Raw genomic sequence first — 8,311 nt, forward strand, 5'->3', positions numbered from 1 at the left:
ACCCCTGTCCAGTAGCAATAGTCCCAAAAAAAATATGTGAAAGTTGGGCAAAGTTATGCAAACCCCTTTTCTTGAATTTCTTAGCCTCAGGATGTTTCTGACATTATAAAGAAAACAAGAGTAAATACTCATGTGCAATCCAAACACCAATTCAACTCTTTCATATAACATAAGATGTTAATGCTCAAAACTTACCGCCACATATGAATCCCATACTTCTTTTTCAGCTGTGACAGTGTTAGCCTCAGAGTCCCAACCAAACCCTGTTGTTTCAATTAATGCCTTAAACTCCCTCGTGCTACGTCTAAGCCTATTCCACTTTGCTTTAAGCTGGTCTGACGTGAAATGCTTACCAAACTTAAGTGCTACTTCATTAGCAATTTTCATCCACGTTTTTTTGTCCAGAGTGGATGTTTGCATCCCAATCTTTAACTGTTCGTATATCAATTTTACATAAAAATCCTCAATTGCGGCCGGCCATTTCGTATTATCGTCCTTATCACATATCTAAAATAACACTTTTAGCAATTAAAATAAATGTCAATTTGTAAAGTATATGCACACACACAGACACAGACACACGTAGGGTCTGATGGGGGCTGATAATCAGCCCCTCATTGGGGCAGATGGGGGCTGATTTATCAGCCCCCATCAGGGCTGATAATCTGCCCCCAATGGGGCTGATGGGGGCTGATTTTTCAGCCCCCATTGGGGCTGATTTTCAGCCCCCAATGGGGCTGATGGGGGCTGATGGCTGAAAATCAGCCCCCAATGGGGCTGATGGGGGCTGATGGCTGAAAATCAGCCCCCAATGGGGCTGATGGGGGCTGATAAATCAGCCCCCATCAGGGCTGATAATCATAATCAGCCCCCATCAGGGCTGATAATCAGCCCCCATTGGGGCTGATGGGGGCTGATTTATTAGCCCCTAATGGGGCTGATGGGGGCTGATTTTCAGCCCCCATTGGGGGCCTCCCAGGCCAGCCCCAAAAGGAGGCTCCTCGGGGCTGGGGGCTGACGGGGGCTGATTTTCAGCCCCCATTGGGGGCCTCCCAGGCCAGCCCCAAAAGGAGGCTCCTCGGGGCTGGGGGCTGACGGGGGCTGATTTTCAGCCCCCATTGGGGGCCTCCCAGGCCAGCCCCAAAAGGAGGCTCCTCGGGGCTGGGGGCTGACGGGGGCTGATTTTCAGCCCCCATTGGGGGCCTCCCAGGCCAGCCCCAAAAGGAGGCTCCTCGGGGCTGGGGGCTGACGGGGGCTGATTTTCAGCCCCCATTGGGGGCCTCCCAGGCCAGCCCCAAAAGGAGGCTCCTCGGGGCTGGGGGCTGACGGGGGCTGATTTTCAGCCCCCATTGGGGGCCTCCCAGGCCAGCCCCAAAAGGAGGCTCCTCGGGGCTGGGGGCTGACGGGGGCTGATTTTCAGCCCCCATTGGGGGCCTCCCAGGCCAGCCCCAAAAGGAGGCTCCTCGGGGCTGGGGGCTGACGGGGGCTGATTTTCAGCCCCCATTGGGGGCCTCCCAGGCCAGCCCCAAAGGGAGGCCCCCAGGGGCTGATGGGGGCTGATTTAATAGCCCCTAATGGGGCTGATGGGGGCTGATTTTTAGCCCCCATTGGGGGCCTCCCAGGCCAGCCCCAAAAGGAGGCCCCTAGGGGCTGGGGGCTGACGGGGGCTGATTTTCAGCCCCCATTGGGGGCCTCCCAGGCCAGCCCTAAAGGGAGGCCCCCAGGGGCTGATTCAGCCCCAACGGGGGGGCCTCCCAGGGGCTGATACATCCTCAATGGGAGGCCCCCAGGGGCTATATCAACCCCAACGGGGGCCTCCAAGGGAAAAAAAAAAGGAAAAAAACAGATCAGATCAAGCATAGGATAGAAACAAAACAACACCAAATCAAACAGAAAACTAGCAACCGATTTGGTTGAATATAGGCAAATCAAACGTCGAGACCAAAACGGAAAAAAAAAATCACAAATTTCTCAACCAAATCGGTCAGAAAATCAAACACCATCAAACATTCTTGGCTAGGGGCATACCTCAGTGAGAAAACGGCGAGATGAGAACGGCGCAGATCGGGCAACGAGAGACCAGAGGAGCTCAGGCGAACGGAGGTGCTCGGGTGAGAAGCTAACGGCGCAAGTCGACTCTTGGGCGAGAAGAACGCCGGGACTCGGCTGGGAAGAAGAGCTTGGCTGAAGAAGGGAAGGGAAGAAGGAAGAAGAGCTCGGCTAAAGAAGGGAAGAAAAAATTGAAGAAGAGAGAAATGGGGGAGGACGGTCGAGGCTAAAGAAAGAAGGAAAACAAAAATGAAAACAAGGAAATGAAAACGGATTTTTTCCGTTTTCAGAATTCCACAAAACGACAAAAACATTTTTGTTTTTGTTTTCTGACACAAACTTGGCCAAACGCGTTTTTGGGTTCCGTTTTTAATTTTTTGCTTCGAAAAACGTGAAAAATGAAAACAAAAACGGTAACAAACAGGCCCTATGAATTTGATACATGTGCTCTAATCACCGAGGCTTAGGAATAATCCAAAACGGCGGAGGAAAAACCTTATCATCATCAAATTCATAACAAGCCTTAACAACTTTCCTTTCCAGATTGTACACTCCAATATCATGACCACTATACAGGTAATCAACTGTCATGTCTGTCATTGTTGACAAATCTGATGGTAAAATAAGAAATGAGTAAAATTAAATATAATATAAACACAAAGTATTTTATGTGAAAAATCCTTAAAAGAGAAGGGATAAAAATCACAGGACAAGTGTAGGAGGATTTCACTATAAAAATTAAGAATTACAACATTCTCTTTAAATTACACGGAGAAAACAATAAAAACCACTCTCTCATATAACTTGCAGGAACACCTCACAAAAGAAGAAAAAACTAGAGAAACTAAATTTCTCTCTCACTATAGGAATTCTCTCTTAAGGTGAGAATCATATGCAAAACTAAGAAATGGATGACCTATTTATAGCTGAGCTCCCCCTGAGAAAATCGTTATGAGCCAGTTGTAAATAACTAGCTCTTTCTTCAAATGTAAGCACTGAATTTGGTGTTGACTTCCCCTTTCTATCTCTCTTCTTTTTTTTCTTCCTTTTTTCTTCAAAAGTTGTGCCTGCCTTTGGCTTATTAGGCAACGCTTACACTCGCACTTGGGGATTTGATTGAGAATTAATCATGTCTCCACACCATAATTTTTTATTTTGTCACTGCCATGATGCTTACGTTTCTACTAGGCCACACGAGAATCTACACCATTTGAACTTGTCAGTATTTGAAGGCTTAGTCAACACATCTGCTAGGTTCTCTTTTTTGTGAATCTTTTGTATATCCACACTTGCTTCTACCACTACTTCACGAACAAAGTGAAATTGAACTCTTATGTGCTTCGTCCTGGAATGAAAGGCTAGAATCCTTGCAATGTGCAAGGCGCTCAGGCTGTAACAAAATAAAAGAATATTCTCTTATTTGTACCCAAGCTCTTTCAATAACCTTTTAATTCAAATTATTTCCTTGAAAGCTTGTGTAACCACCATGTATTCTGCTTCTATTGTAGATAACGCTACAATTGACTTCAGTTTCGAAACCCAGCTTCCAGCTCCTCCAGCAAGTGTGAACACATAGCTTGTAGTAGATTTTCTTTTATCTGGATCACCTGCAAAATCTGAATCCCCATAGCCCTTGACAGTAAACTCCGATCCTCCATAACATATGCAACATCTGAGGTACCCTTAATGTATCTCAGGATCCTCTTAACAGTACTCCAATGCTCCATAATAGTACATGCTTCCAACTCCCACTACTTGTGTAATGTTTGGTCTTGTACAAATCATAGCGAACATTAAGCTACCCGTTGCTAATGCATATTATACTCGAGACATCTCCTTCCTCTCTGCTTCATTGCTAGGACGCATCTTAGAGGATAACTTGAAATTAACAGGAGGAGGGGTAGAGATTGGCTTACAATCTTGCATGTTGAAATGTTGCAAAACCTTCCTCAAGTAATTCATCTGAGAAAGCCAAGTCTTCCTATTTTTCTTTCTCGGTGAATTTACATCCCTAGAATCTTGTTTGTTGGTCCCAAGTCCTTCATATCAAATTTCCTAGCCAACTGTGCTTTCAATTCTTGGACTCGGTCTTTGTTGGGGGTTGCGATCGACGTGTCATCCACGTACAATAGCAAAATGATGAAATTTCCATCTCCAAACCTCTTGAAATACGTCTAAGGGTCTACACTGAGTCTGTTGTATCCAAGGCTCATGATATAGGAATCAAATCTCTTATACCAACACCCCGGTTCCTGTTTGAGGCTGTATAGAGATTTGTTCAACCTACAAACTAAGTTCTCCTTTTCTGCTTCTGCAAAATCTTCTAGTTGGAGCATATTAATATCTACTTCAAGATCTCCATTAAGAAAAATAATTTTCACATCTAGCTGCACTAGATGTAGATCAAACATAGCACACATCGCCAGAACTACACAAACTGTTGTGAGTCAAAGTACAGGTGAAAATATTTCATTAAAGTCAATACCTTCTTTCTAAGCATTTCTTTTCACCACTTGCACAAAATCACTCCACTTGGTCATTACCATCGCGCTTGATCTTGTAGTCACATTTGTTTTCGATGGCCTTCCTTCTTCATGGGAGCGAAACAAGATCCTACGTCTTGTTTTTGTGTAAGGCTTCGATTTCTTCCTGCATTGCTACCATCCACAAGATTACATCTGGGCTTTTGATTGCTTCTTGGAAAGTTGATGGCTCTTCTTCTGTTAAAAGATAATATGCAACATTGTTATCAGTAACATAATCTGAATGCCAAACTGGTGGTCTTCTCTCACGAGTTAATCGGTGAACTTTGAAAGTCTCAGACTTAACTAGTTCTTGACCTACGTGCTCTGGTGTTGCTTCAGAAGAAACTAGATCTTCATCTGGTTTATCTTCCACCTGAACCGTAGTAGTCTTTGACTTCTCCTCTGAAGCACTATTGTCTCCCTTTTCTTACAGTTTATCCTATGCAAATATGACATCTCTACTGATGACAATCTTGTAGGTAGTGAGATCCCAAAAGCGATACCCCTTAACACCATCAGCATACCCTAAGAAGATACACTTTTTCAATTTTGGATCCAACTTCGATCTTTCTTGGTCATTGTACATGATGTACACAGGACTTCCAAATGTATGTAACTGAGAGTAATTAGCTACCTTACCAGTCCACATCTCTATTGTTATTTTCAAATCAATCACAGTTGACGGAGACCGATTGATCACGTAATAGGAGGTTTTGACTGCTTCTTCCCAAAATGACTTGGCTAGACCTGCAGTCTTCAATATTGCTCTTGTTTTATCCAATAATGTTCTTTTCATCTGCTTTGCCACTCTATTTTACTGAGGTACGTACGCCACCGCGAACTACCTCTTGAAGCCTTCTTGTTGACAGAAAGCATCAAACTCATTGCTTGTATATTCTCCTCCATTGTCAGTCTTTAGACACTTGATCTTTTTTTCAAATTCAAGTTCCACCCACGCTTTGAAAACTTTGAAGACTTCAAAAACATCCGCTTTCCTTTTGATTAGATACACCCAACATTGCCTGAAGTAATCATCAATAAAAGATACAAAGTATCTCGCCCTTCCGAGGGATGATATCAGTGCTTGCCGACAATCAGAGTGGATCAATTCTAAGATGCCTTTGCTCTTAGCTTTTGATGTGCTAAACCTTAACCTATGATGCTTACTTGTAACACAATGCTAAAAAACAGTAATTTTACCGAGCTGAGCCAAGGGAGTAGTTTCTGTTTAGAGAGAATCGTTAAGCCTCTTGTCGATGCAACATATGACTCTCCTTCTTGGTGTGTTTCTCCCAAAAGCATGTACAAATTTGTAGCAACTTTTTTCGCCTTCATCACCACAAGCGCTTTTAACAATTTTCATGATCTCATTCTCAATGTGGGTCTTGCAACCAACATCATCTAATTATCCCAAAGACAATAGATTCTTCTTGAGGCCCTTCACGTGTTGTATCTTTTGTATAGTTCAAACAATATCATCGTACATCTTATGTTAATAGTGCCAATACCAACAATCTCTAAGGAATGATCATTTCCCATGTGCCATGATGCTCTTGAATCCAGTATCCACACATCAGTGAGCTTTTATCTACCTTCAGCATTATTATTGCCTCGTTATATAAGACATCACTGCCACGACCCTAAGGATAGGGCCATGATTATTGTGGTTTAATTTAAAATTTAACTTAATTAAACTGGACTGTTCAACAAAGTCACAAAAATAAATACATAAATATCAATATAGTTTGCTCCGGAGACTTTCTTTCACAAATAATATTTAAAATAGTCCATAAAGTCCAAGGAAAATAGTACAACTCTGGGACAATGTCGACCAATACAGTTTATATACAGAAATACAGTACATCTCAGAATTAAAACTATAAATCTGAAACAAACGTACCGCTTTGAATCTCGAGCCTTCAATCCATTGACATCCACTTGTCACGCTGTAAATCTAAACCACTAACTCTGGAGGAGGGGTTTAAAACATTGAAAACATAATAAAAGTGAGAGGAAGGCCCAGTAGGATATAATTTTATAAAACATTATAAATAAAAGTACTAACGGTCCAAAGACATACACCCGGAACTAACCAAAGACATACACCAGGAACTAATCATTCAATTTTATAAAACATTGTAAATAAAGGTACTCACGGTCTGAAGACATACACCCAGAACCGATCATTCCTTTTAAAAAAAAGGAAATACTCACATAGTAGTGGTAAAATATATGTATAATGAAAATATGCAGAGCATAACACCATTGAGCAAGAAGTGGTAAAATGTGTGTCTAATAAAAATGTGCAGAGCCATAACACCACTGAGCAAGAAGTGGTAAATGGTATGTATAATGAAAATGCGCAGAGCCATAACACCGCTGAGCAAGAAGTGGTAAAGGTCTGTATAATGAAAATGCGCAAAGCCATAACACCACTGAGCAAGAAGTGGATCCGTATGGGTTTAGGGTTCTGCCCCCAAGGATACAATTCCCATATCCCGATCTCTGAGGCCACATTGCGTCTTATCATTTCTTGAAATATTTCATTTTAAGAAATGATACTTTTAAAAATATCATTTCCAAAAATTATTGCAAACTCGATAGCATTATTCATGCTACTCTTTTAAAATCATTTTCTTGAAACATGTTTTGTTCTAAAATATTTTCATTGGCCAAAACCATTTAAAATAAGGATATGGACAAGAATATCCTACCTCTCAGATATCAAACATGGGCTAGCCTTTCGTTCTCCTAGCCTCCGCTTTCCTTAAAGCTTGAACACTTGACCTTCTCCACTAGCTTTGCCACAAAAGCAATATCTTAGGAAGTATTTCTCATTCCTAAAACGAATTAAGCTCAATCATGTTTAATTGTTTCCTATTAGTGTGCATTGACTCAAATCTAAGTTTCACAAACGATTTTATAATCAATTTGGGGGTTCTTTAAATATTGAAATCCAATTCATGGGTTGGGTTTCCTATTTAATTTCAGCTTAAAAACAACTTTTTAAAGAAATTTCGACAACATGCCGGCATAAATAGGAAAAATGCCAAACCTGCAATTCAAGTTCAATTTCAAAATAAATTCTCCAGAAATGATCAAAATCAGTTTCCAATCAATTCAACAAGTCCAATAACTGAAAACCCCCAAATTTCATTCAATTCTAACAACAATTGTTCAAATCCAAACCCTAACTCAAAATTATTCAAATCTAACCAAAATCAAACTTTCTCAAGTTTAAAATTCAAATCAAAGAGTGGGTTTCAAGGGGTTTTGCCTCAAATTAGTTGATGGAGCCTTGTTTCCCTCTATTTCTCCCATTTTCATTTTTTTTCTTTCTTCCCTGTTTCGGCAGGGAACTCCAAGAGAGAGAGAAAGTAAGGGAGAGAGAGACCCAAAGAGAGAGAGATGGCCGGAGAGAGGGAGGGAGTGGTGGCGGTGGTGAAGGAAGAAAGAGAGAGAAGGAGTTTCCATGGAGAAGAAAGAAGAAAAAGAAAGAAAGAAAGACAGAGGGAGTGTGGTCTGGGCAGCCATGGGAAGGAAGGGAAGGGAAAAGAAAAAGAAAAGAAAGAAAAGAAAAGGAAAAAGAAAGAAAAAAGGAAAAAGAAAAGAAAATTAAAAGAAAATACATTAAAATTAATTGTATTTTCAAAAAATTTTGGGGTGAAAATTGAAAAACTAAAAGTAATTTATAAGTCCTTAAAATAACTCAAAAACTTAATCTTTAATCACAAGAT

This window comes from Morus notabilis, unplaced genomic scaffold (genome assembly GCF_000414095.1).
Source record: "Morus notabilis unplaced genomic scaffold, ASM41409v2 Scaffold358, whole genome shotgun sequence".
Lineage (NCBI taxonomy): Eukaryota > Viridiplantae > Streptophyta > Magnoliopsida > Rosales > Moraceae > Morus > Morus notabilis.